Genomic DNA, 19,679 nt, shown 5'->3' with positions numbered 1-19,679 from the left:
ACGAGATCAATAATTCATCGCCGATTGCCGTTTCTATTCTATCTAAAATCACACGGACTTCCGAAGGATGCAGTTACGTACCCTGTATTACAGATTTCGCAGTTTACAGAGCCGAAACAGATTTTACTGTTGTCAACTTTCTGATATTTTGGTTTAACGCCGAAAACTAGGTCTAATCTCGATTCAACAAACTCATTTTCCGTGAAATGTCAGATTACAACACGAAATATGAAATAGACAATGATAAAATGTATTTCTAAGGACGTGAAAACTCCCATTCAACATTGAATAGCGCGTAAACAGACGACAAGTAGACAATTTCTCCAAATGACACGTTTTTCAAAGATAATCAGATAGAGATATATCTCGAAGATGCTATTTTTGTCATTTTACATATCCCGTGTATTTTTCTTTTATTTTCACGAACAGAGGAAAAACATTTAGAGTGTCGATGGAAAATAGTTAACAGGTGGATAGCAAATATCCTGATCCCCTTACTTTGTACGGTCTTATTGCAAAGATGTCGATTAATTTATCTTATTGATTAATTAATCGTTCACAAACTGATTTACGTATTAATCCATCGCCGATTAATCGAAAGCTAGGCGTTAACATTAAAACGATCAGTTATTGTACGGTGAATAACGGTACAGATTGATAAGCCGACCCAATCGGTCCGCTTCAAGTTTGTTACATGGCGGTGTTCGTCATGAATGGCATCGTTGTGACCGGAGAGGTTTGTTACCCATTAGGGTTGTCAGAGAATGGTTTCAAAAGTTACCACTGAATGGTTTTGATACATAATCATAACGTTCGTGTTTCTCAGTGGCTTTGCACGGCTCTAGTCGTTACAGCACTGTTTCGTCATTGGGTGGCTTTGATAGACGCTAGGTTTTATATATTCCAGGCAGATGTTGGGACAAAGTGGTGTTGTTACAAACGACGATTATGTTGTTGCTCAGTGCAAAAGGGGTGGTGAGTTATTTTTTGTGAAAAAGGATTTTCCTCAAATCTTAACCAACATGGAAAACTATGATGTATTGAAGTCCTTGGTACAAAATCTGAATAAAAATTTATTCCTGGAAGAGTCCGAATATCCAAAGTTTTCTAGTCTTCTGTACTAGTACCGGTCCACAAGATGCTCCCCTTCATTCATAGGTATACGACACCATTTTAAGGTAGAACGCACCTCGGGGACAGACATTCGGACTCTCAAACTTTTACAATTCTCTTCTGATATACCACATGTGGGGGTTCATTTTAAAGCTCTTGGTGAAAGAAAACTTTTCACCGGCTTAGTTTTTCGAAATTCGAAAATTTTTATTTTTCTCCATAGAGGTAACACAGGGATGGCGGCCATTTTGAATTTCCAATATCGGTAAATCTTGGGTAATTTGTTTCTCTAGTACCAAAATTTGCACGGTGACCCCCTATTTTTATTCTTGATTTTGAAAGAGAATGATTGAAAGATTCCTTGAGGAAAGTTAGAGCAAAAGTTTAAGTCTTTCACTTTCGAGGTGCATATTACCTTAATGGTGTTGTCATGTAAAAAACTGTCCCTGGCACTTGAATGAAAACCCCTACGAACATTTCCTGAATGACTATTTGCAATATATCTGTGTGGTTACAAAATCATGTCTGACCCTGTGTTACCTGAATCTCTCTCACTCTGAGGTGCTGGAGGGAGGTCATAGGTTAAACTAGAGTTCTGGAGCGGCCGCATATTATGATTTTTCAGGACATGTCTTCATAGTTTTTTTTTTCTGAAAGGACAGTGCAATCCATAGTTTCATTATCGTTGAAATTTATTCATAAGACAAGCACACACAATAACACCTCTGTTTATTATGTACATTCTGTGCCTATACCTCTGTACAAAAGTGGAAAGTTTTTTTAAAAGCTGTCAGATACAATTATCGGTAAAACAATGCATCAGCGACCGTTATTCTTTTTTTTCGTCTATGCGGACAAGATCAGTGTCGCCAGGACGTGGTAAATTTTCATATTAAAACTTGGCGGGAAAGAAAGTTGTCACAGCGGGAAATTTGGACGTGAGTCATTGGATCTTCGTAACGTTTGCAGCTATAAGATTGAAACTGTAGATTTTCTTGAAAAAAAAATTGGAGTAAAACAACTTCACGATTTTGCCGAGTAACTTCAAATTTCAAATTCAAACGTCAGATTTTATTTGAAGATTAAAAACATCGAACTGACAGTGTGAAGTTGTGTCCCTGTTCCTCGTCATCTGTTTGTTTTAAAGAACATTGACCACGGTTACGTTTGGTTCATTTGCACACCCAGGGGCATTCGACAGTCGCTTGAGAATTCTTGTACCTCATAGTTGCGTTTCGGATCCAGTTTCGGGGGCTTTTTACTCTGGTTATCGGGTAAAAGTCGAGGGGATCCTATTATGTAAATACGAAGTGCATGAGAGATGATGAGCGCGTGTGTCAATAAGAGTGGAAAATTGCGGGAAGGGTTGAATATAATCCTTAGTTTAGTCGCGTGAAATCTGTATCTTGAGAGCTAAAATTGTAACTCAAATCACTAACCATATCAACACTGAACTTAAACAAACTTTCAAATGAACTTAAACAAACTTTCAAATCATCAAATTATCCAAGAAGTAAAAATGTGTTGATTGTTTTATCGAAAGTGATTATATTCTGCATTTGCTACGCTAGGCCGAACACGGGAGCTATGTCCCTTCGACATCGGGCTTGTTGTCGTCCCTCGGTGTAGGCCGCCCTACCGTTAGATTACATTAACTTTTGTATAACAAACATAAGGTTATCGGCGAATTTGTCAAAATTACTCAAATCACGGCGGCGTGTTACTTCAAATACATTTAATTCGGATGGTGCTTTCTTATCGACGTTCCGCTCTCTCATAAGATCGGCGGCGATCATGTGAAGCAAGGGTGAAACACTGTCGAGCGTCTTCCTTCAAAGGCATCCGTGTGTGTCCGTGGTCCATCGCTGTCACTTTTCTACGGCGCTTTCAACTTTCTGTCAACCTAGGGCAGCCCAGCAAAAGCCCCAATTCTCTGTACATTACTAGTTGGCGAGGGAAAAGCTCCGGCGTTTCATTTTTTATTCCCAACATGTCGCAAACCTGCATAAAATAGATGTATATCTTAAAATTAGCATCAACCAAAAGAAATCGCCATTAGTAGCATCAGGCCCTTTTTTGAGGAAAGACACAACAAACACTGCGTTCTGATTGAGAACTTCTCCGCGTCCAAACCGTGAAACGAGGGGTCACATATACAAACTTAACTTTTGTTGTTTTTTTCCTCGAAAAGATTCGCCTGAAATTAAAGTTTCAAAATCGTCTGAACTTTTTCAAACCGGTGGTGGTCTAGCAGCAAGATATTTTTTTCAATTATAGATTGTTGTCCGCGGTATCATATGAGACGTTCGCCTTGGGTAGCGATATCAGAATGAGCTATCATGTACATGGCCCTGGGCTATGTCTCCGTGTTCATGAAATTTAAAAGAAAACATATTGTTTAAGGGGGCTCGAGTTTCTCTATACAAACATTTTTGTAATATTTTGTATTTGTTTGCAGCACATCTCGACATGAAGCCTCTTTTGGTCGACGAAAGAACACGCACTCAACCTTGCTAACGCGTGTGTTTACTCTGAAAGGGGACTTGAACCTACAGGTATTGAGCGAGTCGGAGTGGCGATATTGAATGTCGACAAACCTCTGGGCTGTAACACCACACCGGGCCATTATGTAGATTACCTAAACTGGAGTTTCGTGTTCTACAACGAACGGTTCGTTACGCAGTTTTAAGCACATGTGGCAAGTTGAGAGTTTAAGAGTGTTTTCGTGAAGTATGGGGGGCTTGCTGGTCAAGTGCCGCGATCAGAGATCGGCGATAGGTAATATCACACTGCCGTTTTTCTTGTGTATGCGCGGCACGCCGTGGAAAGCAGGGGCGAGTGACAAGGGCGTAGGTACAGGATTGTCGAGACGCAGCGTCGCCAATTCTCGATTGGGTCACAGACGCTGCGCTGGTAACTCACGGATTTCAAAGCGATACCGCTGACACTTAGAAAACAAAAACTGAAATTTGGTACCAATCGAGGCTGTCATAGGGGATATAAAGGTTAAAAGTGGGACGCCAGAAAATGACGGACTGGCAAACGACCACAACATTGTGTTTCACAGGCTAGCGAGGTCTGTGATAACACTTGGTGCTGGATTTCACCCACTTTGCAGTTACCAAGACCAATTAAGGGGGCTTTTCTGTCAGTTTGTAAAGAAAAGACCCACCTAAACTTTGTCTCGATGGCGTTTGAGAAGTTTAGCTCTATTTTGCAGTAAGTGTTCAAGCTCCTTCCGATACGAAACACGCACTTCCCCACGATTGGATTCTGTTCACACGGAGTTCAATCGCTACAAAAGCCTCCCCCCCTTCCGCTACGTTCACATAGAAATTTAGCATTCTCCTCCATCTCAAGAGATGATATATATAATAAAAAAATCATGTTCATCCACTGCATCAAGTACGATCTTCAGTGCAGTAAATCACGATCACATTTTATAGTTAGCATGCCGCCCAGGCAAGATGCTAAACATGGCAAATCCTTCCATCATCTGTGAATTTACAGCCTCTGAGAGTGCGTAAACTTCAGAGTTGGCGTTTCAAATTGTCGTTGGACTGCTAGTACTGCGGTGTTTTTATGTCGACCTTGAGATCTATTGGCTCTCATTCACCAACTTTCTCGCCTAACTAGGCGCAGTCAACGGTCAAAAGATTGGTCACCAATATATCGCTAATTCTCGTGCATATAATTAAGCCCCGGCACATCGAGCGCTTGGATCGCGGGCGATTCACTCACAACAGCGAACTCCAGCTCGTCCCTTGTTTCGTCAACAGCGTCGGAGGTGATGAGACTGTCGCTAAGAAAGTAAGTCTATCGATTTCAACTATCCACTGTATGACTCTGAGACAACTGTTTTTGGGGGGAATTGTGTGCCATTGTCGTAAATTTCAGACTCAAAATGAATGGACGCCTTATGGTTTATTTTCGGCCCCAGGGTGAAAATGTTCACTCAAGAACGAATGACTTTCGACTCGCGTACACAGTGAACCATGGCGATCGCAGCATTTTGCACTTAACAATCTCAATATGTGATTTTCTGTGATTTACGTTTTACCAAACTAATTTATGTATGCGTGTATTTTCATTCCAGTAAACTATCCTGAAATATTGCGCATCTGGTAAAATGCACATCAACAGCATTCACCATTTCGTATTAAACCAAAACGCCATATCATAAAACCGTATGCAATATTAATATTTTATTATTAGTATTATTATTATTGATACTATTATATTGCACCATTTTCTGTGAACAGAGGATGGACACCGAAATCGTTTTTGGATTTAAACAACGCCTGTACAATGAAACAATTCTGTTATTACTTGTGGGCAGATGAAGATACCGTTCGTGAATGAATAATGCAAGACGTACCTGCCTGGGGTTATTTGATAATATCGGGGATTTGATGTGCCTATAATTCGAATTTACTCGGTTTTGGGGGTTTTTTGCTAAGCACGGCATTAAGTAGTCGCAATGCGAATAGCTTGAAGCTTGCTAGCCTTGCTCCAATCAACTTAAACAGACGCCGCGATCACCGGCACACGTGGGGGTAGCATCGCGCGAGCGTGGTATTTTCCCCGAGTCCGTAGTTTTTGTGACTCTTGTTCGCGTGCGTCCAGCCAGAATTTCTTGCAGACAAACAGTCTATCGGGTTAGAACTGGATTTGCCGTTATTTTTTGTTGTAAAATTCCGTGTTCCATTCTGAGCGGTATCAACACGTCACAAGATGACTCCTCACTGATCCCAGGAAAAAAGAAGTGTCCTGGCAGCGATGACACTTGTCTCGCTCTACTTCATGTCGCGAGAAATGGACAAAATATACCCAACGTTTCTGACACTTAGAAGCAGTAATGTGCATACGTTACATTGGCAAGGACCGGAAAGGATTACTCGCTGCATTCGCTTTGAAGCATTGTGAAGAGACCAGATAAACCCCTTGGATAACACCATATACAGACAACAAAGAAAGTACTCTCGATTCCTCAAAAAAGGGGGACAAAATGTCCCCAAAACTTTCTGATTGTCAAATCTATCGCACCAAATTTATCGTCTGAAATTTTATTAGCAGAGCTTGGAATATTCGAGAAATTTCAAGCATGCCTTGTCGTTTTTGTCCCACCTTCTATGGGAGTCTTGTGAAATCTTAATTCACCGAAGCCGTTTCCATTGTTTACTCTAGACAGATTTTCTTGGGGGGGGGAGGGGGTATTTGAGTATGGTGTCAAACGGAATGATGCTGTGTAAAGTCAAATCTTTCTTTTTTCCCACTCTGTTCTTTCTAAAAGAATACAGCTTATATGGAGTGGGCTGGAGTTTATAGGGAGTCATTACACGGTATTATGCCAAGTGGCACTATTAGGTAGTAGGGTAAAAAGAGTCGAACAATACCAGCCACAAAGCTAATGAACTTCGCTACCATTGAGAGAGTACGCTGGGTAGTTTTGCGGCCTGCTTGTCCGATAGAAAAGACGGCGTTTATAAAGGCCCGTGATCTAATTACGGCTGCTAAGGATGAATGTAACGGCGGCCTCTGAGCCCTTCCACGCCATACGGCTTACTTGCAGAAATCCCTGCTTACTTCCATACACAAGAATGGGTCGTCTGCTCGCATCTCACATTTTGAGTTGTGACGTGGACTTTGGCGTCTCGAAGAGTGTTGGGTATATATATTCAGCAAAAGGTTTAGCTAAAGTGGTTTATTCAGTGTTCTTGTGTCCGGAATTTCCAGTCAACTGCTGACCTAAAAATCAGAACGGACAGTCAAAATCAAAACTCGTCAGGGGACGTGGCAATATTCGCCGCGTCCCTGTCCCCAACCCCCCGTTTCTGGTAAGCCGAAAAGAACGTGCTGTGTCGCCAGTTTAGCCAGTTGACATCATAAACCAACCATCAGTTGAGATGTCTGACTAAAAATTTAGAATAACAAATCTACGCCCCGTCTCATTCATCAATTACGTCGAGGTAATACGAACAGATTTTGCATGAAAAGTAGTAATTCGCCACGTTACGTAGCTCGCCAAATGCGAGCGCTAGAGAAATGTTTCATCGGTACCTCTCGCCCATTTTATGGCTTTTTAACGGCTCTATTTCTCAGACAAGACGAAACGTCCATTCCCCGCGTTTAAATTCGAGAATTGTCGACGTCGCCCATTTTCGGCCAGGAAGAGGAACGTGAAAAAAGGGACCGAGCATCTAGTCAGTTTCCCGCCTTGTCTGTGCCGATTAATCACACGTCGGTGACTTTGCCACTAGCCGAGAAGCGAGGCGGTGTGTAATACGCCCCAAAAGCTGTCATCGACACCATCCGGGGAAAAAAGCGTCTTCGACGTTTCCTTTGCGGCGTGTCAGGGTCTGTGAAGACGAATTGCGTGGATGAGGGGCCTGTAGTGTCAGCGCTTTGCTCCGCCAGTGAAAATGTCAGACCTCAGGGAAAGGAATGAAGGTACAGTGTAAGGCTGCTCAAAAGTGAGGACATGAATCGAAGCACTTGACATATGGCTTCATGGTCACATTGAGTGTTGCGTGAGCGCTCCTTGGTACAACGCTCCTCAATTAGCCGTCGTATTTCAACATAGCCGTGATTGCGTCTATCGTCACTTTAAATCGTCGATCGCAGACGCGCTGTGCGCTTTTCGCGCGGCACGCACTCGCTGAGCAGTGTTCCATTTGAGTAAATTTATGCCTGGGCGAGCCTAAATTTACTCAAGTCCCTACGGCCGCTGACGTAAGACGACAGAAGAACAGTTAATCCACCCGTCTTCTGTCGTTTTTCACTACATGAGAAATTGTTCTGTTTCCAGCATTCTCGCTAAATTATTCAAGGGAAATGATAAACCAGATGCAAAACGGTCGTTGTATTAGTGAAACGTGCATGAATCGAGTTGAAAGTTTTCGACTAGGCAGATTTAGAAACTACGAATGCAATACTAGCGGTGGTCCGTTATTATTCAAAATGTCTATTTCAGTATAATGACGCGGCTACATTCACCGCTTATAAGTAAATACGCACCATTATAATTTTACGAAATAATCAAACCCTTAGACTATAACGACGTGAAGCAATTAGCAAAATTGATCAATTTTCCACTGAAGGTCCAGTGTTGGTAAATGTTGTGGTTGGCGGGATATCGGATCGTCGAGATTGCATAATCCCCTTTTAATCCCCAAAGTGAAAATATCCATATTTTGCTTTATTTGAACATCCTAACAACGTGCATCCTTTTGCATTCGAAAAACGAAAATTTAGCTGAATACCGACGATTAATAAGGTCACTACAAAAATCAAATTAATGTTAGTTTCGAATTAATTAACGGTTATAATGCGTGCGGCTGATTCAAACTGAATACCCACTCTAAATACATAACTAGATAAAAAAAAATACTTTGATTACAAAAGTGTTTACAGTGAACTTCAAAGACTAACTATGAATCGCAAAAAAAGGGTTGCTGGATGAAGTTTCATTTGCGGCACGCATTTGTTGGAGGAAACGGTTTACGAACATTCAGCGGACAAATTCCAGGGAAAAACTAAGATCAAATCTATTCATAAATAACCGTGGTTGATGCTGCGTACCGGCTGTGACGAGATAAGCCATGACACTATGTTATCTATAAATGTGACAGAAGACTAATAACCGAGAAGCTGTTGAGGATTTTTCAGGTTGATAGTTGGGGGTGAAACGCAGGAAATTGGATTTTTGTCAGATTTATGAAACTATGCCTCGACTATACTTTTCTTTTCAACAAAATACGCATTTGTTTTTTTTTTTCAATAACCATGGCATACATGATTTATTTAGGCGATACGAGCTAAATCATCTACAAGGACTAGTTTTCGATAACTTGACTAAGGCAATTTTATGAAGTTTTCTTTGATAAAGATCATTCAGGAGATTTTACGCTGGTGTGTCGTTTTTCCAAAATAATGGAATTCAACGATAGTCTTCTTTGCTTATAAGAACAGTCAAGTTTCATTTTGTACTTGACGAAATTGTATTGTTTTATTTTTTTATTTTTATTTTTTTATCAGTGTAAAACATTCCCGGGGTTAGATATGGAGAGAGTAAAACTATAATAGCAACATTATGACAAACGTTTTCTGTTAAAAGTGTCGTTTAAATTGTCGTGTTCTTTCTGCCAGGCAATAGACAAAGCAAAACAACATGAAAATCTTCTGCATCACTGATGTGTATTAAAATCTGCACCATCTATAACCTTCGCTCATTTCATGATGGGCGATTTGTTATATGATTTTGATGCGGGAAAGTACCGTTATGATTATTTGCATAATGTTTGTATTGGTTTTGATGTGAGTCTCGTCTGTTTTTATACTATTCTGTGACCGGTATTATGGGATATGCACCTCTGCTGTCATGAAGTTGTAATGTATGAAGCGTTTAGCCCCGACATAGTTTGTAATGTACAGATCATGTCATCTTGGACTTTGAAGTAAAACTTATTTTAAACTAGACATATGCAATAGAATATCTAGAAGAGTTTATCGGTGGTGGTTACATTACCAAATGTGCCCCCCCCCCCGCCTCCCATTCACCTTTCTACCTTAGCCCAGGCAAAATGTCATTATAAATTGGAGAATTACTCGCAGTTACATTTTTGCAGGCTGAGTATTATTGATGAGGTTAGTGACCTTACACGGTTTTCTCCGCCGTTAAAACTGAAACAGAGAAAGTTTACTTCCAAAGCAAAGTTCCCATCCTCAATGTAACTATACATCAGTGCTAATGTATTGTGCGGTAACTGTTTTATGAAATACTTTGACATCCTTCGCCAACGATTGTGATCATACACCGAGATTGCCTATTGACCTGGGCTTTTGGAAATTCATGTTGCTCTGGGATGTAAATGAGAAAAATCAGATTATCGACCGAAATTTCCTAGCGATTCGACATTGACAGAAATATAAACAAAGTAAACTTTGTTTTAAGCTGCAATTTTAACAACTACAATACTGTAATTTGAATAAGAACAAAGAAACTGTTGAGGCGTCAATTGTAGCAATTATGCATTCCGAAATACTCTACACGGCTTACTGTAAAGAACCTGCAACCGTGATTGTATATATTCAATTGTTGTGCTTTAAACAATCGGTGGCGGATTCCTCGGGGGGAAAAGAAGGGGAGGAGAACAAGAGCATTGTGAAAGTCCACTTGCTTCAGAACATTTGAATGAATTTGAATGTATCAAACACCGTCACCTGAAAAATATTGACAATGGATGAAATCAAGCGGTTCTTTTCACGACAATAACACAGCCAGCGGCGAACAAGTTTTGGCTCTTTGTTTTCTGATTCCGACGCCTTATCATGTTATTTACCCAACAAAAACGAAGTGTACACATACACAAAACGACGAGAGAAATCTCCTTGTCTGTCTTGACATAGAACTATCGGTAAATGCCATCATATCAAGTAACCAGACGGCCTATCACCCCTTGTTATTTCCTGTTAATTTCACTCCAGAGTCGCGTTTCACAGACAATCCGGAGCACTTCTCTCGTTTGTCTACGGTTTAATCTTAAACTTTGTGTGTATACTGTTTCTTTACTCGTTGTGTGACTCCATCAGGGGTCAAGACAGCAAAGATGCCGATATTAAGATTTTGACTGATTGATTTGCTCTGACTGTGAAGACATGTTACCTGGCTCTGGTCCCCCATTTTCTGATTGTTCTTATTCCGCGATTTCTTTCCTCGAGTGGTTTTGCGTGTAGCCCCGTTTGATAACTTTTTAACTCCGATTAAGGTCACACGTTTCATTCCACATTCAGCACATCGTCACAAAGAAGAAAAAATACTCAGACATTTCCAAGATAATTATCAACAGAATGGGGAGCCTCAATGTAACTTTGCCCCATCTAATCGAGGTTGTCTTTACCCCTTGATTAGATTGCTGTTGCTTGGCCCGTCCGTCTAAGCTCAGACAAGCCTAAGCTCTACCAACAGTCCGAAATTAATCGATTGTTATTCGTCTATAAGTCAAATCACTTCGGGCTTCCTCTTTAAATCGCTGTCGCTGCCGACCACTTTAATTGATGTCGGAATAAACCGATTAATTTGGTGATTGGAGAGACCCATCCGGGTTTCAGACGTTTCTGTTCGATCTCGGAAGATGAAAAATAGCGAATCAATTAGTGTGCTACTCTCGCAATTTCGTTCTTTCAATTGTTCCCTGTCATTAAAATATGTCACGACCGAATCATTACCTATTTGCAGTTGTTTTTCCCTTTCTTGGTCTCAGAAACACGCTGAAGGAACTCGTCGAGTGTCTCACCGGACGACGTCAACGAATTTTCGAAATCCGGAGTGAAATTGCGCACAAAAATACATTTCAAAGAATGGCTATATATCGTAATTTCCTTTTTTTGCCAAATTCCTTCTTATTTTATCTAGCTAAACAGGTTTCATTAATTGGTTGTTACTGATGGGTGCCCTGTCTAGCAATGACAAATGAGACCGAAATGTACACAAGGCATATTGCATCTATTTCGAGAGAGGGATACAGTTTTTAGTGCGTCACACGGAAGATGAATTATTGGCGTACAATGCTGATGAGTCCGCCGAGGAGAAACATCGAAAATTCCATGAAGAATAACTGACAAGAGTTCAAAGGTCACACCGGTAACGACGTTGAAATACCAATTAAAAACCTACAGCGAAACCTGTCCGGAGATTTTTGCTACAACATGAAAAGGTCATTTTCGCTAACAAACCAAACCGTTTGTGATTTGAAATTAAAAAAAGATGATTGGGCACATAAACAATACACCAGTCTGGGTATTAGCAATGACAATGGCCCTTGACAACAAAGAATCGCCACAGCACACTAGTGACAAGATGGAAAGGTGGGGGGCCCGGCTTGAGCTGCCTGGCGCATTGCCCTTTGACCTCGCTTCGCGAACTTGGTTGCGGGGGATGGGTGGAAAGGTCGACCCTGAACTACAGAGCTGCTGCTGCAGCCAGCGCCGCTCTCTCACAAAGATGTGGTCCCGCCAATGAAACACGGATCTCTGCATCTCAATAGCCGGCACACGCCCGGTGCTTTGCACAACAAAAGCTGGAAACACGACACAGAATCCACAACCTATGTGTTTGCAATATGCCCAGCACAAAAGAACTCGCCAGTGGGGGTCTGTTAGCCAAAGCTGTGTCTTTAGATTGGAATCTCCAACGTGGGGGGCATGAGGGGAGGGGGGATACAACAGATTTTTTTATTGCTCCCTATATTCTCTTATACTTTAAAACGAGGATTGAATGAATGGCTCGGTTCGCCAGCTGACCAAAATCATGGAAAGCGTTGATTTCGTGTTATTCTTTCCTATTATTCCTAGGATAAGCTATTGACGGCCCTAAATTTTTAACACTGGCCTGACGATGTAAGACAGAGAAGAAAAGAGATATGGCTAAATTTGAAATAGATATCAGACAAAATCAATATTGTAGTTAACCAGAGCGTCAGATTTCCCCCTGTACTAATCATTGCGTTGATCAAACAAAATGCTTCTTTTCCTTATTGTATTACATAAAATACAATTAGGCCCAGGCAAAATGCCCGTTTCCATTTATCCGATCTATCCTACTTCGGAACCGTGAAACTTTGCTTTGCATTCTCAAAAAATGTCATTAATTTGCCAGGTTTTGCCGTATCCTTTGGGTCGACAGCGAAATCATCTGCAAACGACTTATATGATTCATTTCTGGAGGAATGTAACAACAAAATATGCATATGCTCATTTTTTGATTTTAAGTTGTTAATATACGAAGCAAACTTTTAGACATGTAAATTCTCTCATTATGCTACATTCATGCTATGGCTTATTCTAGTTTTATAACCAGTACATCTACCGTTTTGTTCATTCACAGTAGCATTGAAGTTTCATAGAACTATCGTATCGCAGTCAGGCCATTTCAGAAATTAAAAAAAGGGAAAAGTTATCAAGAGAAGGACGGCAGAGATTTACAAAGTTATAATAAGAAAATTAAGAACATTTACTATATCCCGCTATCAATCCGCTATCTATACCTTATCGAAGAAAACGTATTTATGGCACGAAACAACCTTTTAATGTATTTCAATAACTTACTCATAAAATGTTTTAATAATTCGATTTTTTCTAAGACGCACGTTTTAAGAACAATAACCAGCCCTAAGATAGTGTTTTATATATATATATATATATATATATATATATATATATATATATATATATATATATATATATATTATGTGATATACACTGATCTTTTAAGTACTATACAGTGATACTCCACAGATGTGACCTAAACAAATACCAATATATATATATATATATATAATATATATATATATATATATATATATATATATATATATATCAGGTCGAAATTAGCGGTAGTCCCGCGTCCACAGACTACCAACATTTTCTTGGGGCTACCAAAATCCATGAAATGGTAGCCCACATAGACTGCCAAAGCCTGGGACATGAAATTCAGTCAGTACTTTGCGTGCCATGTCCGGTCTTTCACTTTTAGACGAGCTAAATGCAGTCAAACCCAGCTGGACACAGTGAGGCCAGACTATGACTTTGTTTTGCAAATTACAAAGACGATCTTGCCATGGAACTTTGCAATAAAGTTGCAATATCTTAACTTATGTACTTGGATGACGGGCACAGAAAATGAAGGCCAATGAAAACGTATTCTCATTGCATTTTGATCAAAATGTATCTGTCACAAACACCTACTACAGAAAGCCCATGGTCTGTTTTTAGCCCTGCTGAAAAGGTGGTGGTCATTGCCATGACGACAGTCAGAATTGGCATACGATTCCGGGAATGAAACGGGTTGTCAATACAATGATAGGTCACCAAAACTTTTTAGTGTCACTGTCGTCAATTATACAAGTTTCCTTTGGGTAATAATGACTAAATGACTAATAAGTTCACTCTATTGACAGAATCTTGAAAAATAGTATTTTTTTCTCTTGTTAATGAAATAAATCCCACAACTAAAATATGCATGGGCTGCCAGCCATTGTCATTGGGCTACCAACTTCAGAAAATGGTAGCCCAATTGGACTGCCAGGGAAAAAAAGTTAATTTCGAGCCCTGTATATAGTGTGATATTATATAGGCAGCTTATATGTGATATTGTGTACACAGATATGTAAACAGATATATGGTAAATGCAGTATATACGTGTGTTTACTGTTTATGTTATATACTATATTGCATATACATACATACATACATACATACATACATACATACATACATACATACATACATACATACATACATACATACATACATACATACATACATACATTATATATGTATATGTATATATTATATATATATATATATATATATATATATATATATATATATATATATATATATATATATATATATATATATATAGTACTGTACTTAACATCAATGGATACGTGTATGTTTTCAGGAATGCCGCGGCGTTTCCGACCTTGATAGTCTCCGTAATGAAAGGGATTCTAAGATGTATTCAGAGCACTCGTGTGTTTTACAATGGGAAGTAGATTCTGATTTAATCTTTAATTGAGGGATATTAAAACAATTATTGCGTCAGACACATGTTCCGACGTGGAGGAAGCTCGAGCTGATAAGCTCTCATCTCGGCCAGCATCTCCGGTAACATCTCCGATTTTATATTCTCTACAATCCTGAGTCTGCATAATTAGACGAGGCATCAGTCATACTGCAGGTTTTCAAAAACTTCCCGTAAAAGACATTCTGAAGTTGTTGACGCGTCTCTTGGGACGAATAACGAAGACTGAAACTCGATTGCGGCTACTTTGCGCCGAGCAGGTTTTTCTATTTCTCTTGTGTCCCGCTCCAAATGTGTTTTCCTCGGGTTAAAAGAAGTACGCAGGTACAGCAGGGGACATAGCCTCGGGAAATAAGTATTTTATATCGTGTTAAGCAGGCCTTTTAAGCCTTGCTGTCACACTGCAAGCGCGCATGGAAGGAAGAAAGGTACATGATTTGTGTTAAAAAAAATCACGGAGTTAGTTCGGCTCTCATACGCACGCCAGGAAACGCGGCAAACTTGATAGGATCAACGAATCGAAAGTCACCGCGCTTCGCTTCATCTGCTGGAGTTAATGCTTCTGGTTGTGGACGCATTACATGCAACGAGAAAAAACACCACCCGATCCGTATATTCCTTCAAGACGCTAAGAAAGCAAGTGTTTTCACGGTTCGTCTAATAAAACTTCGACCATCTCACTTATAGCAAGGTCATAAGGAAAGTTTGAATTTTAGAAATCACGTGACATCTAGGAACAATGCGTAATTCAAAAGTTTCCTTTTTCAGGCCGAGCAAATATGAACAAATGGTATCATTGGAGGGTGGGGGTAGTGGTCGCTAATTTCTTTCTACTGTTGATTTTTTTTTTATTAAGGGGTGAGCTCATCTGTACAAGCTTGCCTTCGTGGGGGAGGAAAGCGTTTTCAAATAAACTTGATAACAACACAAAGGAGATTCCATTGTTTAACTACATATTTACGAAAAATAAAACTGATTTTAAAAAGGTAAAACGGCACATTGTTTGATACACAATGGGCGCTCAAGCAGCTAGCGATATGGAAGTCTTTTTATATCAATTCTTCAGATATTTATCGTGCGCAGGATTTGTCATACCCTAAACTTCCCTTCTCGGAAAAGGCGTAACTCCATCCCAGCTGTTACCGATAAAAATTGTTGGTCCCAACTCAAAAAGGGGAAATGAATGCTCCGCGCCGTCTCACATTGATTTCAATAGAATCTAACCATCGCAATGTCCATCCTCGTGTGCTATCGATCAGATAGGTTTGTCGTGCAGAGACCCCTATCTCAAATATCATTCATTTGTGTGCAGACCCCCACGAGGGCCGGAAGGAACGTTTTTATTGAAATATTTTGGCATTCTCTGATTTTTTAATAACGAGAGCTTCATGTCAGAGATTGTTTAGAGATACTGCTTCTTTTCAGATGTGTTGTGCGCTGTCTTTAGGTCCTTTGATTGTCTAACCGGCTGTCGTTTGTGTCCATCACGATACTCTATTTAACAGCGAATAACAGAGAGGAACCCGGATAGCAGATTACAGTCGGTGATCGGACTGACAGTAGATCGCATCATCCCCGACGTGAAGCTAATTTTCTGGTTATCCAAGACTTGCGCCGATAACGGTAAGTTTGCCTTCGCTTGTTATCACTGTATGTATGCGCGTGTACCAACGTGTGACATTAACGATCATCGCGCAGACAAGCGATCATAGCGGCAAAAAACATCCCAAGTTAACTTATCAAGTTTTCACTTAAGCGCTATCGTTGGCAAGCAAGAGATATACTTTATCCAATAGTTTGCCATACACCGATAGGCTAATTAAAGCTTGTTAACTACATTCGAAGCGCAAGGAAATGCATATCAGATTTTCTAAAGGACGGTGATACTGCGATACTCTGAAGTTAGAAGATATTATATAATATAGCCAATATTATCACATCATACAGCATATTGGTCTCTCTCTCTCTCTCTCTCTCTCTCTCTCTCTCTCTCTCTCTCTCTCTCTCTCTCTCTCTCTCCTCTCTCTCTCTCTCTCCTCTCTCTCTCTCTCTCTCTCTCTCTCTCTCTCTCTCTCTCTGTCAACTAATTTTGAATTTGTGTGGAATAGGTTTTGAGTAAATGATGCTCACAATCGAAACTCGACATCGTTCACTGTTGATTGTGATGCTACCGCTGGAATGAGTGATAGGTCTACTTACGATCTTCCTGAATGCGTCACAAATCCCAGATTTTTTTATATCCTGTGCCTGTGCCGAAACACATTTAACAGCGGGCCATACTGCTATCAGCCAGAGTGCGCTCCCCAAGCACCATGCAAATAAATTGCCTGATATTGTTTTACCATTTTATAACGAATAAATCGTTCCCCCTTAAAAGATAGCTGGAAAATTGCTGCTTAAACTATAGGGAAGATGCGTTTGGGCTGTTTTGGGAGTACGGCAGGTGATCAATTACCGCTCAACGGCGGACGGGACAAGTTTGTCGAGGGATTTAGTGGGGATTTGAAAAATAAATAAATTTCTCATGCCTTTTTGTCTCGCTGAGAATATCTCGTCTCCGCAGAGTCTAACGCTCTAAGTCTTCAGCATATGCGTGATCATTTTAAAAAGTCTCTCTGCACACCTCGCTGATTTTACTGTCGACACGGGGATACTTTTCTTTATAAATGTAGCTTTTAAGACACATCTCGGACCAACTATAACATAAACAGTGATGGATGAAGGGTTCCTAGAGAAACGTACGGTCGTGACCCACCTCCAAATTGTTGCCGGAACAGTTCCAAGTCACCCATTCCCTTTTAACGAAAATCGGAATCGATATGAAAGATCCAGACGTCAGTTTTTTTACAAAACTTTGCCATCTCCCTACATATTTATCAACCAACGTAAATGATAATCGCCCCTTAAACAACGTGGATTTTTTTCCGGTTGTGTGAATAAAGTATGAGATGTACAGTGTCTTTGCAATGAGTAGCAACTTAAGTTTAGCAGTAATTATGGCTATTGGTGTTTTGTTGAAAGATCATGAGAAGTGCTCTCTACGTTCCCAGGAGTGGATTTGCGACAGAAGCCATTTGCCTAGGCTCCAACTGCAGTCGACCAATTCCCTGGTGTACCACACAGCTACCAGTGCCCATTTCCCCCTGCTCATATCCAGCACTTCTGTTTCATGTGATGTCGACGGCTTTTAACTGAATTTCCATGAGTCTAGACGGAGTACTTTTTTTATATAAATTGGAACTGGAAATCCATCGTTATCAGCGTGAATCTTAGCGAGGGCCACCATCAGTATGAACCAAAGTTGATGTCTACTTTTGGGTGCTAGCAACTGGCCATGCATTCATAATGTATTCTTAACAACTCCAGTGTCTATTTCCCCAGTAAAATGCAATGGAGCCGTTTTCTTTCTAGATCGCTCTAACCTTCTCCTACTCAATGCAAGTGTCTCGTTGTCTTATATTTCAATCTAGCGGCAATTTTTCTCACCTTCGGTGGAACTCGTCTCGGATTATCGGTTGCCCCTCGCCCCGAAGTCGGTCATAATAAGGGAAAGGAGCGCGCAGATGCAGCCCCGCTACAACTGGACAAATTGCTCCCCGGTATCAATAAATCACGACTCCGCGCGGCTTCACTCCACTGCGCTTTATTCCTCTCCCTGTATTGCAATCAGCGGTAATTAGAGCTTATTTGGCCAAGCTTAATATGATCAGCCTTGTTATACCGTTTGGAGTGCTATTCGCGAACATCATATTGCTAATTCAGTCGATACACCGTCACGGCCCACTTTTTAGCTACCAAAGATCCCCTTGCCAATACAAACTGCTCAGGGCAAGAAACTCTTTATAAAGAAAGCAAAACCGATGGGTCCCATGCTAGGAAGTGATCAGTCTTTATGCATGACAGAGCTCGAGAATCGACCGGATACCTTAATCGTGCACTGACATGGATCCGTCAAAATACTGATGTAGCTTGGCAGATACAGTTGGAGAGGAATGGCCAGCCAAAACAGCACCTTGAATATTATATACTCTGTCAATTTCTGGTTCTTTTTACTCCTCTTGTCGATCGAGACATCAACATGGCCCATTTCATAAACCTTATACCCCTTCACCGTAAATGCGACATTTTTTCAACTTTCAAATTTAGTGTATTTTTTTAAAATTTGGTAACCATGGCTGTTTTCAAAGCGATTGAGGCAGCTTCAAGACCTCAAAAACGACTTACTTTACCATAATTTTGTTCCAAAACTCAGTTATCGTAGTACCGCTTGTATTTGTCACTGAACAAAATTCTTGATCAAGCCAAATTCATATATAATTCACTGTGCAATTTTACCGATCTCCTGAACACAAGTGGGTTAATTACTCCGTTCGCGCTTCTTTTGCGCGTCTCCTTTTAAAAAAAACAACATCACGGCTCTACCGCACGAAAGTCGGAAGACCGTGATTTTAGAAAACTCCAAAACGAAATTTTGAGGGGTTCAACTCCAATTTGACCAATTATGGTTCATTTATGCCGCGTGGTGCCTTCAGTTGAGACTACAGTACATTCAATTTTGGTATTTGTTTTTTGTATGTAAATATTTGGAGTAAAGGGCTGTATTTTCGACCTTGCGTCTCCAACTCTGGCTCGAACACGGCTTATAAATTACGCATCATTTTCCCATTACACCCATATGCCATAGTCGGTGTACCCCATATGCCGCCCTTACTTAACGTCGCTGAATAATTCACAGTAGTGGATTGGGAGCCCAAAGTATTATTTTCAGATCGCATTTCTTTGCTAAATTTAGCGATCCTAATGTTTTGTGGATATCGTCGCGCAAAGGTTACATTCGTTGGAGACATTTCTCGAGTGAAAGTGTGAAAAACGTGTTACTCGCACGACATCAAACGAGCCAGTCAAGTCGAACTTGGCATGAGTCATCCACGGCAAAGAGGCTGAAATCGAAAATGCGGCGCAAAAACGGGCGTCAAGAAAG

The 19,679-nt window shown here is 40.5% G+C and overlaps 1 protein-coding gene across 7 annotated transcripts in view; it reads left to right on the top strand.

Moving 5' to 3' along the window:
* LOC139135523 (GATA-binding factor 2-like) overlaps positions 1-19,679 on the top strand; it is a 76,346-nt gene that overhangs the window by 518 nt on the left and 56,149 nt on the right. For 2 of the 7 annotated variants that reach the window (XM_070702951.1, XM_070702942.1), the window contains exon 2: positions 16,124-16,321. The gene's annotated coding sequence lies outside the window, so the exon portion shown is untranslated. Of the gene's footprint in view, positions 1-4,803; positions 4,924-16,123; positions 16,322-19,679 lie in introns of those variants that run through there. The other 5 variants (XM_070702941.1, XM_070702950.1, XM_070702949.1 and 2 more) reach the window with 5 other exon arrangements.

This window comes from Ptychodera flava, chromosome 6, assembly GCF_041260155.1.
Source record: "Ptychodera flava strain L36383 chromosome 6, AS_Pfla_20210202, whole genome shotgun sequence".
In the NCBI taxonomy this organism is placed as follows: domain Eukaryota; kingdom Metazoa; phylum Hemichordata; class Enteropneusta; family Ptychoderidae; genus Ptychodera; species Ptychodera flava.
The sequence above is the reverse complement of the archived record's forward strand: the minus strand, read 5'-3'. Positions and strand labels throughout refer to the sequence as shown.